This window comes from Lactuca serriola, chromosome 8 (genome assembly GCF_051521515.1).
Source record: "Lactuca serriola cultivar US96UC23 chromosome 8, Lser_US96UC23_V15, whole genome shotgun sequence".
Taxonomy (NCBI): domain Eukaryota; kingdom Viridiplantae; phylum Streptophyta; class Magnoliopsida; order Asterales; family Asteraceae; genus Lactuca; species Lactuca serriola.
Genome location: NC_136415.1, coordinates 204,417,009 through 204,433,974, shown reverse-complemented (window position 1 = coordinate 204,433,974; position 16,966 = coordinate 204,417,009).

The following is a 16,966-nucleotide window of genomic DNA, read 5'->3' as shown; positions in this document are numbered from 1 at the left end:
ATGGTTGTGTTATAGGAAAACTCAGCCAAGGGCAAATACGTGTCCCAACTCCCGCCAAAATCCAACACACATGCTTGGAGCATGTCCTCGAGCTTCTGAATCGTCCGCTCACTCTGCCGTCCGTCTGTGGGTGGTATGCGGTACTAAAATGCAGTCTCGTACCCAACTCCTCATGGAATTTCTTCCAAAATCTGGAAGTGAAACGCACATCTCGATCTGATACAATCAGGATCGGTACTCCATGACGCGATACCACCTCTCTCACGTACAATTCTGCCAGCCTCTCAGCAGAAGAGCTCTCACTGATGGCAAGTAAGTGAGCGCTCTTCGTCAACCTGTCCACAATCACCCAAATTGCATCGACACCCCTAGCAGTCCTCAACAATTTGGTGATAAAATTCATGGTGATCTGTTCCCACTTCCACTCAGGAACCTCCAACGGCTGCAACTTACCATGCGGACGTTGGTGCTCAGCCTTAACCTTGCGACAGGTCAAGCACCTCTCTACGAACCATGCGATATCCCTCTTCATACAGGGCCACCAATACTCCCTTTTTAGGTCCAAATACATCTTAGTGGCCCCGGGATAGATCGAGAACTTCGATCTATGTGCCTCCTCCATCAAGATGGTACGCGCTCCGTCCACAAACGGTACCCAAATCCGACCCTGAAAGGTCATAAGTCCTCAACTATCGGTAACTAACTCCGATACATGCCCGACCACTCGTTCCCTTTTCCAGTTCTCCACTCTCACGACCTCCGCCTGGGCCCCTCGAATGGTGTCCCACACCGGAGTCATCACTGTCAACCTCATACAAACATCCCGTATCGGGGCGCCCTCCGCCCTACGAATCAAGGCATCGGCTACAACATTAGCCTTGCCCGGGTGATACAGGATTTCGCAGTCGTAATCTTTTACCACATCCAACCATCTCCTCTGGTGCATATTTAGATTGGGCTAATCCATCAGGTACTTCAAGCTCTTGTGGTCTGTGTATATGGTACACCGAACCCCATACAGATAGTGACGCCAGATCTTGAGGGCGAACACCACTTCCCCAAATCCAGATCGTGGGTAGGATACCTCGCCTCATGAGGCTTCAGCTGCCTCGATGCATATGCTATCACATGCCCTCTCTGCATAAGCACTGCTCCCAACCCTAATATCGACGCGTCGCAATATACCACAAAATCCTCCATTCCCTCGTGAAGGGCTAACACCGGGGCTTCGCATAGTCTCTGGCGAAGTGTCTCGAAGGAGGCCTGCTGTTCGGGATCCCAAGCGAAAGCTACACCCTTCCAGGTCAACTTAGTGAGTGGCACGACGATCTTGGAGAAATCCCTGATGAACCTCCGATAATAGCCTGCCAGTCCTAGGAAACTCCTGATCTCCGTTGGTGACCTTGGCACCTACCAACTCATCACCGCCTCAATCTTGGCCGGGTCGACCAATATCCCTTTCTGGTTAACGAGATGTCCCAGGAACTGGACTTCTCGCAACCAGAAATCACACTTGGAGAATTTGGCATAAAGCCTCTCCGATCTCAAAACCCCGAGGATCTCCCTCAAATGCTCCTCATGCTGCTCTCTAGATCTCGAATACACCAAAATGTCGTCGATGAATACGATCACCGAGCGATCCAACATCGGTTTGCACACCCAGTTCATGAGGTCCATGAACACCACTGGTGCGTTGGTGAGCCCGAAAGGCATCACCACGAACTCGTAATGCCCGTAACGAGTCCTGAACGCTGTCTTCTGGATATCCCCATCTCGCACCCTCACCTGATGATATCCAGACCTCAGATCGATCTTGGAGAACCAAGATGCTCCCTGCAACTGATCGAACAAATCATCAATCCTCGGCAACGGATAATGGTTCTTGACCGTCAACTTGTTCAACTCCCGGTAATCAATGCACATCCGGTGTGAACCATCCTTTTTCTTGACGAAAAGGATAGGCGCTCCCCAGGACGAACTGCTCGGCTGAATAAATCCCTTCCCCATCAGCTCCTGAAGCTGCGAGGACAATTCCTGCATCTCGGGAGGCACAAGGCGATAGGGCGCCTTGGCGATAGGTGCAGCCCCCGGGACCAAATCGATATTGAACTCTACCTGCCTCATGGGAAGCACACCCGACAACTCCTCCGGAAATACATCCGGGAACTCACGCACTATCGGAACCTCTTCCACTGACCTCGGTCTCTCTGAATCAACCCTCGTGTCCATCACATACGTTATAAATCCCTTACATCCCTGCTGAAGACTCTGTCTCACCCTGGCGGCTGAACAAAATGTCGACCTAGAATGTGTACCCTCGTTGTACACTGTAAGAACTCCCCCACTAGGGTCTCGCATGGTCACCAGCTGTCGCTCGCAGTCGATGATCGCTGCAAATCTGCTCAACCAGTCCATGCCCACGATGACACAGACATCTCCCATTGCAATGGGGACTAAATCGATCAGAAACTCTAGCCCGAAAATCTCAAGTACACAACCTCGAATCACCTCGGTGGCATACACCTCTCTCTCATCCGCTATGGAAACTCTCAGAGGTCGACTCAACGCCTCTCGACTAATACTGATGTGTCGGCTAAACGTCATCGATACAAAAGATCGACTCGCACCTGAGTCAAATAACACTGGAGCATGTACAGAAATCACAAGAAAAGTACCTACGCATAACATAATATAAGCACAAAATCTCAATATAAAATGAATACATGATAGAATACATACCAGCCACGACGTCAGGTGCTGCACGGACCTCCTCCGCTGTCAGCTGAAACGCCCTCCCTCGCGCCTTTGGAGCCTCGACTTTCACCGGCCGACTCTCACTAGCTCTCGCAGCAGCAGGGGCAGATCTCTGAGATGCTCCCTGCGTCGTCCCTCGCAATTGTGGGCACTCCGCCTTCCGGTGCCCGGTGTGGTTGCAATGAAAGCAGACCATGAATCCCTTGGGACAATCCTTGGCGATATGCCCCTCCTTGCCACACTTGTAGCAAGCACCAGCCCTACAGACTCCATCATGACCCTTGCCGCACTTTCCGAAAGTGCGGCCCTTCTGACCCCCAGACCTCGAATCGGCGGGCTTGGCCCGCTTGGCTGCCGGTTGAGACTGTGCCAGCCGCCGATCCATCCTCTGAGACTCGGCCTCCTCTCTGGCCTGCGTCTCCAACTCAATCTCCCACTTCCGGGCATTTTCCTGAAGCTCAGCAATTGTCCGGTATGATGAGTTTGCCACAAACGCACGAATGTCTCTCCTCAGAATGCTCAGATATCGGCTCATACGTGTCTGCTCGGTCGATACGTGTTATGTGTTATGTGTTTCAGGTACCAGTGATGATCGCGGGAAGGCGTCGGCATGATTTGTACACATGCACATTGGAGTTTAAATATTTTGATCTTGGGGTTTTGTACTGAAACCATGTTGATACAATGTCTTTATTTATGAATGCAAATGATATTTCATGGTTTTTCAAAAGTGAAAAATTGTTCAAATTTTTACGGTGTTACAAATTAACTGTATAATTAAAAGAGAGTTAATAAATCCATAATGATATGGTTTATATTTAATTAAATTTAAAGTGTAATTTATAAAATTAAACCACCTAGTATTTTAAAAGTGTAAAATACACCCTTATACTATGTATAACATTAAAAGTCTAATATTATATATGTATAACTTAAATGCTAGTCTTACCGTTAGTAGGTCTCATTCATGAAGCCGATCTATAAGGGGGGTATAAGGTTATGGCCTATAAAATGGCCGTTTAATGGGTGTCCACTCTCACCCAACGCTTCCTTGATTGGTGGAGGGTCGTTAGCCGAACGGGTAGGATAGGGCAAACCCTTTCCATTAAAAGTATAATGAAGTATAAAGTAACTATATGTTTTTACAAAATTCCCAATCTTAGTTACTTTAGACAAAAGTGAATTGATGCAATTCCATGAAATTACACTTTGTGCCCTTGCGAAGACGTTAGTGGAGCGTGTGTGGTTAACCGGCACATTAATTGTTCTAAGCAAAGGTAGCAAAGGGTGACTCAATGTTTGTCACAGTTCAGTGGAGCGTGTGTGGTTAACCGGCACATCGAATAGGTGACTGTAACATTGGGGGCACCATGTAAGTTTGCGTGGTTATTCACACCCTGTTTTGTGATCCTCGGCATCCCAGTCACAAATCGAGGGGCATATCGAGATTTAAACATGCCATTGAAAATTTCAATGAATCTCAAAAGATCTAGGAGTTTTCAATACATTTAAAACTTAAATTTCCTTTTCGTTTTTAATGGTGGAAATTGGTAAATCGTCATTTACCTACCTTCAAATATTCTGCAACTAGATTACGGCATCCCTCTTCTAAGTTGTAGTGTATTGTGTTGGATCCTAGCCTTGATGTTTCATTTGGGTGTCACATCAAGGATTCGAATCAACTTAACTTGAATTTTCTCCCGTTATGTAGATGTCAAAGTATGACAGCTATGGTCTTCCCAAATCCCGTGGAACAAGCTTTCCACATGAAGATGATATTCCGCGATATGATCGAGGAACAAGAGATCATGCTTCACTTCCTCCACCTCCTCCAATTATTCTCCCTAACCCACAAGTTCGAAGCCTTGAAAAGTTCAAACTCACTCAAGCCCTTTTTGGCAAGTAAACATGAAGAAGGAAAGTCAGTGTGTGCACACGTCCAAGAGATGAAGTCACACATTGATAGGTTAAGAATGTTGGGATCCGTTGTTTGTGAGGAGTTGGATGTTGACTGGGTTCTTCAGTCACTTACTGAATCATATATTGAGTTCGTAAGAGAGTACTATATGTTGAACCATGACGTGACCCTCATCGTTCTCATATATATGCTTATTGCTGCTGAATCAGCAATGATTTGGCGCACTGGAAAAGCAAAGTTGATTGGTGAATCTGCCTTCCAGACCTATATGGATATAGGCAATGGCAACGAAAGGCATGCCATGATCGAAAAGTTTGATCATAAGAAAAAGGCAAAGTCTAAAGTAGTTTCGTGTGCTGTTCCGAAAGAGTCAATTTGCTTTTATTGCCAAGAGAAGGGGCATTGGAGACGAAGCTCCCCTATTTACCTAAGAGATCTAAGAGATGGGAGAGTCAAAACGTATGGCTCTACTTTAGGTAAAATCCATTAACTAACTCTCTCAAGTTCCTATTCTAGATTCTTAATACATGATGTGATAAGATTACAATTGATGTTTTGTAGGATCGAAGAAAAGAAAGGAAGCTTAAGAGAAGAAGTAAGCTGAATCTAATCGTGAAGAAATGGATTTCGATCGCATTGCTTGAAGATTAGAATTTTGAGCTACTAGTTGGAGTTAGAATAGATTGCTAAGAAATATGTAATAACATAGTTTTTCAATTGAATTGCATTGTAAGGACAAATTTTTCCTCAATAAAATAAATTTTGATTTTATATTATTTATTTATCCTTGCAATGGCGTGTATGAAAAATTGATGTTAGAATGTTTCTGTTATTAGCAATAATGGATTATGTTGTTTGTGGAAATGTCAAGAATTTACCAAATAGGGAGAGTTTCTCATCGCCCAAGTTTCAAGTGGATAGAAACTTGGAATCATGCAACAAGTATTGTATGACGAATGAAAACTTCCATATTTTGGAAATTAGACTAATTCTTTGACAAAGTGTCAAGTGAAGAACTAGGAGATAGAGTACACCAAGTTGTGTGTTGACCAAGTCCACCACAAGAGTAACAAAGATATTCGTCATTATTTACTAAGGTTAAGTAAATATGATTATACTTATAAGATTAAGTGTAATTCTGATTTAATTGAGAGAGTTTCAATCAATACCAGAACGAATAAGAAGAATCAAGTAGGCAGAAAGATAAAAGTTTCTCTATTCTAAGAAGAAGGGAGAGTACCTTTTATATATGTTTTATGATAGGTCTTAATGAATAAGAACCATATCTCAATTGATCCTCTAATTGAGTCTTAGTACAATTATATGTCTGAGAAGAGGAATCAAGAATTGAAGAAATGGTTAAATCAAGAAATCAATCATACTTCGTTCCAAAAACAAGTCTTAGAGTTAAGATTGTGACATTGAGTGACAAGTCTTAAGAAGGTTTATAACATTCATCAAATGTGGAAAGTTGTGATGTCTTGGATAAGACAAAGACCAACTAGGACCAATTTTGTGAAGTGTTTTGTCTTGATAAAAGCTACACTAACTCTTGAATATTTGTTTGTCGGAAAATGTTTGTTGACAAGAGAATCTTATATGTCAATGAGTCAATGGGAGTCTTAATGGTCTTGAAAAGTTCAAGAACTAATCAAGAATAAACCTTATCGATCATCACTAGCACACGACTTGGGGTTCACAACCTATCGTGTTGACACTATCTTGTTTCTGTGCCGTTCCAATTGAGTTAATTATGTATGTGAGTTCTATGAGTTCTCATTTGAACCCATAAAAGGCAAGCACCTTGATCAATGAAAAGTACATTGATAGGAAAGGATGAGTTGCTTAACTACTTGGAAGACATGGTGGGCACTCGTGTTACCATAAGGCAAGAAATCAAGATTGAGAAAGTTCGGTCCATATGAGTTTGGATTTGTCGCAAACTTTGGTTTTGACAAATTCGCATGGATAGGAACACATACACCATTAAAATCTAAGTGTCATAAGATTTCCTCCTTCATGAAAATGACTGTGAGGAAATGATTTCACTAAGAGAGATTTTAAAAAGATAGTGATTGTGAAAATTGTATTCTCGAATTCGATTATGGTTATGGTATCCCTTTCCATGATTCGAATTGTGAGATTTGGTAATTAGTCTGAATTGTTTAGACACACATATGAGCTATCTAAGACAAAGGTGTATAAGTTTAAGAAGCTTAGATAAAGGATTATTAAAGCATTAGGTATTAGAAATATGAACTTAAGAAATTCAATAGGTATTGTTTTCTGGAAGTTAAGCTGTTTTCTTAATACATGTCAAAGCTAGTGGGAGCATAAGTGTTATGCTTATATGATAATAATCATCATGACAGTGGGAGAATAAATTTTATGCTTGTATGATTATTATGGCAAGTATTGCAAGTTAGCAATATTAATTATAGAAAACAAGAGTTATACTTTGCAAAGTCGTAAGGGTTGAAAAGTTGTTTTGCTATAATTAAGGGAGAGAATATTATGCTTCATTTCAAATCTAAAGGCTTAGATTGTGGAATGTTAATAAATTTAGTCAAGGATACATAGTGTGTTTTCAAATTTCGATTATGATTACGACATCCCTCTTCATAGTTCGAATTGGTAAGAACGTGACACATAAGATATTATGGCAGAAGATTGATAAAGTATCGTATTTTTATGTAAGACATTATGCATCGTGTCCCACACGCTTCGGGTATAGGATCGATTGCAAATGCTATAACATTTGACCTTTCTAAAATTTTCCAAATGTCTAGCGCATTTAGAGGGGAAAAGGACAAGAATCAGTTTTGACTAAGATAATTAAACAACTATCAAAGGACGATCCAAAGCTCGTTGAGGATTGGTCGCTTGTGAGTAGTTGAAAGTATGGTATTGGATGGACCATATCGACATTATTATGAATAGATAAGATTCGATTAAGAATGAGTTGTCATATGGCAAATATGGAAATGTTTCCATATTGGGAGCTGAATATTGAGAATCTATGTCTAGATTAGAAACTTTTATGCAAGAAGGATGTTCAAAGGAATATACTTTGAGTGAGAGACATCACATCTATAGAATTGTTTCTGATAGAGATTGGCCAAGTCTTGATGATTTTGAGCTATGACTTTACGAAAGGATCATAGCATAAAATGTTAGAATCTATCATATTCTATAAGTGGAAAGAATTTGATATTCTTACACTTGTGATAAGAATTGGGAGTTGTGAAATGAGTATGATTGGAAATGTGTTCATTTGATCTATTTCACAAAGTAAGGACCGTAGGTAAACATTGTGTGCATGCTAAGAGCATGGGACAATTGTTATTATTCAAGTAAGAAGTTGATTACCCGAAACAAAAAATAATGAGTAATCAATATGGTGATTAAATAAAATGTTTATTTATACCCAGAGTTTGGGGCCATATGGGATTAGTACTATTCTTGTGTTTCACTTTGCATGTTTTGACTTCCTGAATAATTAATTATTTCAGAATAATCAAATTATTCGAACAGACCACAATCGTTCATATGTTGGAAGTAGGTATGAATGAAGACTATCGTGAATTGGTGTGTGGATTGTCTAAAGTGTATTAGACATAAGCAAATGTTTGCTGCAACGTTCATGAGTGCTTATGAATATGATTTGAGTATTGGATTAAACCCACGCTCACTTGGATCACTTCATGGATTTTATCACGAGTGATTGGTGAGACGATAATATCTTATATTCTTGAAACCGAGATGTGTGAGTTGTATCTTGCGAGTCGGTTACACATTGATAATATGTAAACGCACCAGTAACTTGGTGTTATAAAACATATTGTTGTGTGTGATTCGGTAAGTGAGTGCAAGCAAGCATTGAATCAAAGTTTATCCATTCCTTTTATCCAAAGTAGGATGAAAGCAATATATGTGGGTCCCTCGATGATTTAGTGATGACACCCTAAGCGCTTGGCCAAGCCGGGACTAATTTGATGTGTTCAATTGTAGTCTGTTGTCAGTCGTCGTAAATCGGAAATCGGGAAACAACACATAGACAAAGAGAATGATTTAAATCCATGTCTTAGTCTATATGATATCTAGAATGGAGGAATATATGATCCCTTATCTAAAGGACACGCTTCTGATAAGATCAGAGTTGACAGCGGCTTTTGAAAGCTACGATTGCTAATCAGGGTCTGAGGATATACGAAGAATAGTTATTAGACTTATCCAAGTGGGAGACTGTTGGATTAGTGTCTAAGTCCATAACTATTTTGGTATGTACTTGACCCGATTGTGCATGGTCCTTTTGGGTTGCCTTCACACTGGTGACTAGACAGGATGATTGTTAAGGAGAGAGGCTGGTTTATTGTTAAGAATAAAAAATTGGGTTATAAATATGATTTGTTAATATATTATATGAATAATATATTAATTTGGAATCATATTATTAATTAGTATTTAATCAGAAATTAATTAGGAATTAATTTTGGGATTAAAGGAACTGACTGAAAATGCAGGGGCTATTTTATAATTATTTAATAGGTGAGGCTTTGGGCCATTGGATCACCTTTATTAAGGCTTGAATGAAAATCCTAGAAGGATCTAGGAGTTTTCGTTCAAGGGCTTAAGGAAAGGAGTCCATGGACTTGCTTAGGCCCTAAGCTAAGGGATTAGGGTTTACACCTTGAAACCCTAGTTAGCCTTAAGTATAAATAGCACCCTAAGGCACTAGGATTTCTTCCAAGCCTTGGGAAACCCTAAAAGGGACGAAATATAGGGCAAGATACCATTCTCTCCTCTCTCCAATATTCATCCTTTCACCTAGTGTGTTTGTGAGCCATTAGAGGTACTACACTTGTGGTACTTGCTTTCAAGAGCTAAGGAAATTCAAAGAACTAGTTGTTATTGCTATATAACAACAAAAGGTATGTATTACATTCTTTTATGTGGATTTCGATAATTGTAGTTGCATGCCAGGTTTCTTTTAGTGTTCATAAAGTTGTATAACTAATAGTGAAAACATAGATCCAACTCTAGGGTTGCATCCACACATAGGATTGTTTGTATAAAACCCATCAGTTCTTGGACCGTAAACCCTAAAAAATGTTCCAAAGTGTGCCCTAGTTCCTTCTAAGCCATGTGAGTTTATGGCAGTAAACCCAAAGGCAAATGGTCCAAGGACCGTAAACTCCATTTAGGAGTGAAATGGTGCCCTATTCACTTCCATTGGCTTATACTTCAAGTAGAAATGCTTCTAAGGACTTATAAGGCTTCAACACTCAAAATGGTCAAAGAATCATGAGTTTACAGCCGTAAACTCATGGGTTTACGACCGTAAACTCAATGAGTTATGGTCACAAAACTATAAACTCAAATGAAGGGTTCCCTTGAACCCTAAACTCAATAGCAATGTCCTACAACACTTAGATGCAATCTTTGGGACTTATAGCACTTAAATAAGGTGTTTTACATGTCCCAGGATGTCTTAAATTTGTTAATTAGTTGTTTAAAGACTAACTGGATACATATATGTGATATTATATGTTAACTAGGATCATTGTGTGTGTTCAAGTCTTCACTTGACACCTAGCATCCTATACAGTCCGTTCATCCAAACCACTCACTACAGGTGAGTTCATACCCCTTAATTAACATTTTAAATGTTTCTAAATGTTTATAAATGCTTTATGGGGGGGATACAAGTTGAATCATGCTAGTCGTTATATCAATCACATGTGATTAATAACTAGCATGCAAATGGATTTACTATATGTTAACTGTTTTACCAAACAGATTTCTTCAAATGACTTTCTTAAACGTTTTTATATGTTTAAAACTCTTTATTAAACTGTATTACACACTGTATGTTTCCTTTAAACTCTGTTACAACTGTGTTTCAAACAAAGGTTTTCCTTATACTTAAACTATCTTATCAAACAAAATACTTTCAAATCGTTTTATAAACTAACATCAAGTCATCGTTTCTTAGTATTAAACTTTTCAAAGGTTTTACAAAACTTCTTTTATGCTTTTATATTATCAAATGCATGCCCATATATGTAGAGTTATATAAGTAATGTTTAAAGGACTTAGGAAGGCTAGCTCACTTTATTTCCTTTTCCTCGTTTGGATGTGGCTTTAGGGTATCGGCTATCCGTCCGAATGTCATCTAAATATTAGTTATATATCATGTATACATATATAGACATAAAAGTTCCATTAGTCAGTTCAGTACCTTTGGGTAGCAAAGGCATACTTCGTTTATACATGTACATTACTAGTAGCTATAATAGGCATAGTTAGGAGATACTACTTACTATCCTAAGTACAAGGAGTCACACAAAAGTCAGTTCATTCATGAGTCTATACTAATACATTACATACTACATGAATACGTTTACATAGATACGCTTACATGAATACGCTTACATGAATACGTTTACATAGATACGCTTACATGAATACGCTTACATAAATATGATTACAATACACGATAACAGAACATACATAACAAGGTGCTATAGCATGGAACAATTTCAGGATCTAACTATACCAATGAATCACTAATGCATTGTGATAGTTATATTGGGTATACATGATCATAGTAATGTGGATGTTCGCGGCTTGCAATCATTGCAGGGGTCGCGTTTGGTTCCCAAAATCTCTTGACAGGGGAGCGTTTAGCATGGGATCTAGCCATAACATTATGCCTTAACCCTCAATTAAGGCAAAATAGTACAAAAGTAGTCACTTATTACAAATACTACAATACTTACACTGTATATACGACAATTACAAAAGGATATAAAACTCCAGTTAATATATTATTAATACCTTTACTGTGTGTCATATTCACATAATCGATGAGGTAGATTAGATTTGAATAATAATAGTCATACAGTCGAGTCTTGGTAGAAGGTAACTTTCAAAACAGTCGGGTCTTGGTAGAAGGCTACTTTCAAAATAGTCGAGTCTTGGTAGAAGGCTACTTTCAAATCAGTCGAGTCTTGGTAGAAGACTACTTTTTATACTAGTAGGAAATATAAGGGTTTTCAAACGTTTACAATTTCTTAAAAACATTTTCATACTTATACAAACTTTTCTTCAAAACAATTACAAGTCTTTCATTACAAGCTTTACAAATCAATGACACTAAAATACTTATGAATTCACCAGCTTTATTGCTGATGCTCGCTTTCAAAATAACTTGTATTCTCAGGTCACAAATAGACAGGTACGACGACCAGGTTTTGTGAAGACAGAGCAGTCAAGACTCGTCTTTTATTTTGATTATTCATTATGTTGTTTTATACTTTGAAAGAACACACTTGTAATTAAAATTATACTATTAATGCAATGGATGATGTTGTTGCTTGTTTACTACTTTGCATTGTTGTGATACTTTACATGACGTCCTCCGCCCCAGAATGTTTCCGCCGTTCTCGGTTTTGGGGTGTGACAGATGTCACCATCACACCACCATGAGCTATCAACTGTAGAAAGAATTCCCTATAATATCATCTAACTACCTGATGAATGCAATTACATAATATCAAAACTAGATAATTCTTCGACTGAAAGGTCTCACACTACAACGGTTGGACTCAAACAAGAGTTGCATAATAGAGTAATACCTAACCCTCTAAAATTATATAATATCAGCATTATGCAACTTAGCACATTTGCTTAATAGTTAGCTAATATTACTGAAAACTCCTAAAAGCACAAAGCAAGTAGCATTCGAGCATTAACTAATCTGAATCAAGCATCACTTAAACAGGTCATCATATCAGATAACTGGTCCAATACTAGCATGTAATTCTATAAGCTTGTACAATAGGCACACAAAGGCATCTCTCTGAGCATTCTATAATGCAATCCTGAGCAGATCCTTATCCCTAATCTAGCATGTGGTTCACAAATTCATAATTCAAAGCATTTCACATAAAAAAAATGGATGGGTATTTGGGGAAAATTTACTTGAGCTCAGTCGATTGCATACACCACACCTATTTCTTTTATTAGAAAATCCTTTAATTAAAACATTTCTTTTTGTGAAAAATCCATCAAACCCTCAGTTTAAGTTCAGACACACCCGAGAGTATTCCCGAATCCCTCAAACCAAGGCTCTGATACCAACTTGTAATGTCCCAAAACTCAAAATCAAAAATTTTTGTTTTTATATTAAATAATCATCAACCAAACATGTTTAACAAAACCATAAAGTATTCGGAAAACATCCCAAAAGTACGTCAAAGTTAAATAAGCATAAAATCATGGTGTGTGCAATGTGATCATCACGACCCCTTCCTTTTCGAACCGGAAGTACCTAAAACATAAACTAAAAACCATAAGCACAAATCTTAGTGAGTTCCCCAAAATATCGCAAACCATATATATATATATATATATATATATATATATATATATATATATATATATATATATATATATATATATGGGATGGTTAAAATAAAAACACTAAACAAAGTGAGAACATGAGAACGATTCTCAACCAATCATTTTCTCTAATTAAGTTATTTTTGGTAATTAATAAAAAAACTATAATTAATAATTGGATTAATAATATATAGGGGTAAAATGGTCATTGTATTTTGAGATAATTGTGGAAATAAGAGAAATTTGTGGGATTTCTAAATTTTCGAAATTTTAAATTTCAGATTATTAATTTTCAATTTTTTTTAGAATACTGTACTTTTAAAATTCGAGTTATAACTAAATTTCTAGTTAATATTCTTCATGGAATATATTATTTGATTTATTAATACCAATTAACAATGAATATTCACAATAGAATTCATATATATATATATATATTCATACTAATTAATAACATAACGAACTCTTTATTGAATAATGATATAAATCAAAATTTGTATATACAAAAGTCATAAAAAATATTAACATACATACAAAAATAAACTTATACAAAAAATAATATAAACATTCAAATTCAAGGCGAAAATAATGATATAAGTTCTATGTATTCTACCAATATTCTTATGTTCTTGGTCTTGACTATGTTTTTTTCGCCTTGACTATTTTCTTTCTTTGAGTTCGTTTAACCTGTAAATACAAAAAATAATAAAACAATAAGTTGTATGCAAAAATTCATAATGGAATAACAACAAAAATACTAAGTGCATGTAGAAATTCAAAATAGAATAACAAAAACATTAAGTTGTATTTAAAAATTCATAATAAAACAACATCATAAACCATTAAAGACAAACTTTTATTTTAGTCCATATTCATTATGGAATAATGATAAACTTTTATTCCAATGCAATTTAACCAACTTTTATTCGGATACTAAATTGAGTAAATTCATTAAAGAATATTACATAAACTTCTATTCCGATGTAGGTTCACTATTGAACAAGTACACAAATTGGAGTACAATTGAAATTAACATAAAAGACATCCATATAACAAAAAACACATCTAACTCAATATCTACATTATTATCTACTAAAAATTTGTTTTTGGAACATTTAACAAAAAACATATCAATTACATGACAAATAATAAGAACAATGCAATGATATGACAGTTAATAAGAACAGTGTACTGATATAAAACATGAAACAAGAGACACATAAACATATGGTTATTTATTCTCTTAAAAAATAACACTTAACTACATTCAGTACCCTTATAACTAAAACCAAATTTATGCAAGATAACACACAATTTTATGTTGCATCAATAATAATTACACAAACCAAACTTTGTAATTTAACACAAAATTTTAGGCTTTACTCTAAACGTAAATAAACCAAAAGTGCAGTTTGTATATGCATTGGTAAATCAAGCAACACAAAAAAGAATTAGGAGAATTCCAGAAACCATTTAAAATCATAGAGAATGTATAGGATGGAACTTAAAGTGTCGTGTTAACCAACTAAATTAATTGTTGTTGAGCTTCTGTAAGTTTATACTTTCAATAAAATGCTCCAACCATAACTAGTAAGCAAATCATAATCAAAATTCAATTAAGACAAGGATTGAGAAAAAAAATTCATAAAATAAAATCAAATCATCAAAGTATCTTACCTTCTCGATGAAAGTGGCCGGGGGAGTTAATCATGATTTAAGAAGAAATCTGGTCCACGTTTGAAGAAGTAATCGAGAATGAGAACCAAATTCATAAAAGAAAATCAAACCATCAAAGTAACTTACCTTATATAAGTTGCTATGTAATAAACGTAATAGAAGAAGACGAATGTAATCAGAGGACGACAGTCGGGCAAATAGTGGTGGTTATCAGCGATATGGTTGGCGATGGTTCGTATGTTGGCTGCGAGACTAACGGAGTCACCAGGGATTGACGATGGATCGGTGATGCGAGACTCAACGATTGGGAGATTAGAGGTCGGCGAACGCTGAATTGATTTCACGAAAATATAAAGTTCGTTTAGTGATCTGGAGCACAATCCATCCTTTGTTCGTGTATTTTAACTTGGTGGCAAGGGTTTTGAGGTCAAAAACAAAGATAAGAGGGAATTAGGTAGACGACAACGTTATAAAAGGAGATATAAATTTATCTCCCTAAATTGTTGGGATATTAATAGATTTTGATATTAATTATTAAGTCAATTACCGAATATGCCCTTGATTGTATATAATCATAATTTTATTTTAATAGATAAATCAGATAAAACGATTGGCTGAGAAGTGTTCTCACGTTCTCACAATAATCTTTGTTTTTATTTGAACATACTTATATATATATATATATATATATATATATATATATATATATATATATATATATATATATATATCAGCCCAAGGCTATACCAGGTCTATTTCACCACCGAGCCTATTTTAACTTATATGTCAGACCAAGGCTGTACCAGGTCTATTTCACCATTGGGTCTATTTCACCCCCAGGTCTATTTCAACTCATATGTCAGCACAAGGCTATACCAGGTCTATTTCACCCCACAGACATATAGCAAATAAGCAAACATGCATACATCACATACAACAGGAGTCACAAAGAGTACAAGCACATATAATCCCTAGTGTCCTATAGTACAGTGAGCAAACTCATCTCAGTATGCTTTCAGTCAAATAGATGTTCGGGCTGCTGAACCAAAGAATCGCCGCACTAACCAGTCAATTAAAACCGTAATTAATAATTTGGTCATAAACCATGATCGGGACTTTAATCAACTAATCCTGACCCCCAAGGTAAAAGACCATTTTACCCTTCCCTCAATTGGCCTAAGAGCCTAAGCCCAAACTCAATGGCACACGAGCCCAAATAATGGCCCAATTCCTAAAGGGCACTTAAATCCCAATATAGGCCCAAATCCAAGAAGGATCAAGCCCTAAAAGTGTCCCATAATCAAAAATACGTGTGGTCTAACAAGGTCCCAAAACCTTAAAGTCCAAAGGCGGCCCAACATCAAAGCCCATGACCAGGTCGTGAAAGCTAAGTGTTCCCCTAGTACGCCTGGCGTACTAGGTCGCTATATAGAGTTGGGGATCCAAACGCATACGCATTCGTACGCCCCCTTCATCCACTACATCCATTAAGTCCTTTTTGCTTAAGACCATATATCTAAATTTCAGATCCAAACCTTGGGGAACTTCTTAATCCATAAAGTCATTAAATTTGTGCCTTTGCATGGCTTAAATGGACCCAACCTTAGATTTGGCATCCTACTTTCACCGAATAGACATATACTCATGCATGGTTGATCCTCAACCATCAAGATACTAACTTTGTGAACTAGGGATCTCAAAAACATCAAGAGGAGCAACTCATAACTTCTGGAGTGGTAAATTCCTACTAGATCTCATTCATGGGACCAAAAAGTAACCAAAACCTTACTAGATCTAGATCTAAGCATAGAACGAGCAAGTTCAAAGATTTATACCTCTATGAAGCTGGAAATTATGAATGGAATTTGGATCTACAAGCTTTTCCTTGACCAATGCTCCTCTACCAAGCTTCTTCTTCTTGAAGTTACACCAAAACACAAACAAATAGGGTTAAATCTCTCTAGATGAGCTAGGGTTTTGAAATGGGACTCAAACGAGGCTAAGGATGCTGGTAAGGAGAAAACCTTGGGCATAAGGTTTCTTAAATAAGGTCCAAACCCTAAAATTAGAGTTTGTCCCCTGATTACATACGCCCAGCGTACGCACGCTTCTCCCAAAATTTACAATAATGCCCATAAGGACCAAAATTGCAAACTAAGTGCACACCAAGCGTCAAAATGAAAAATACATTGAATCGGGTGTTACATATCC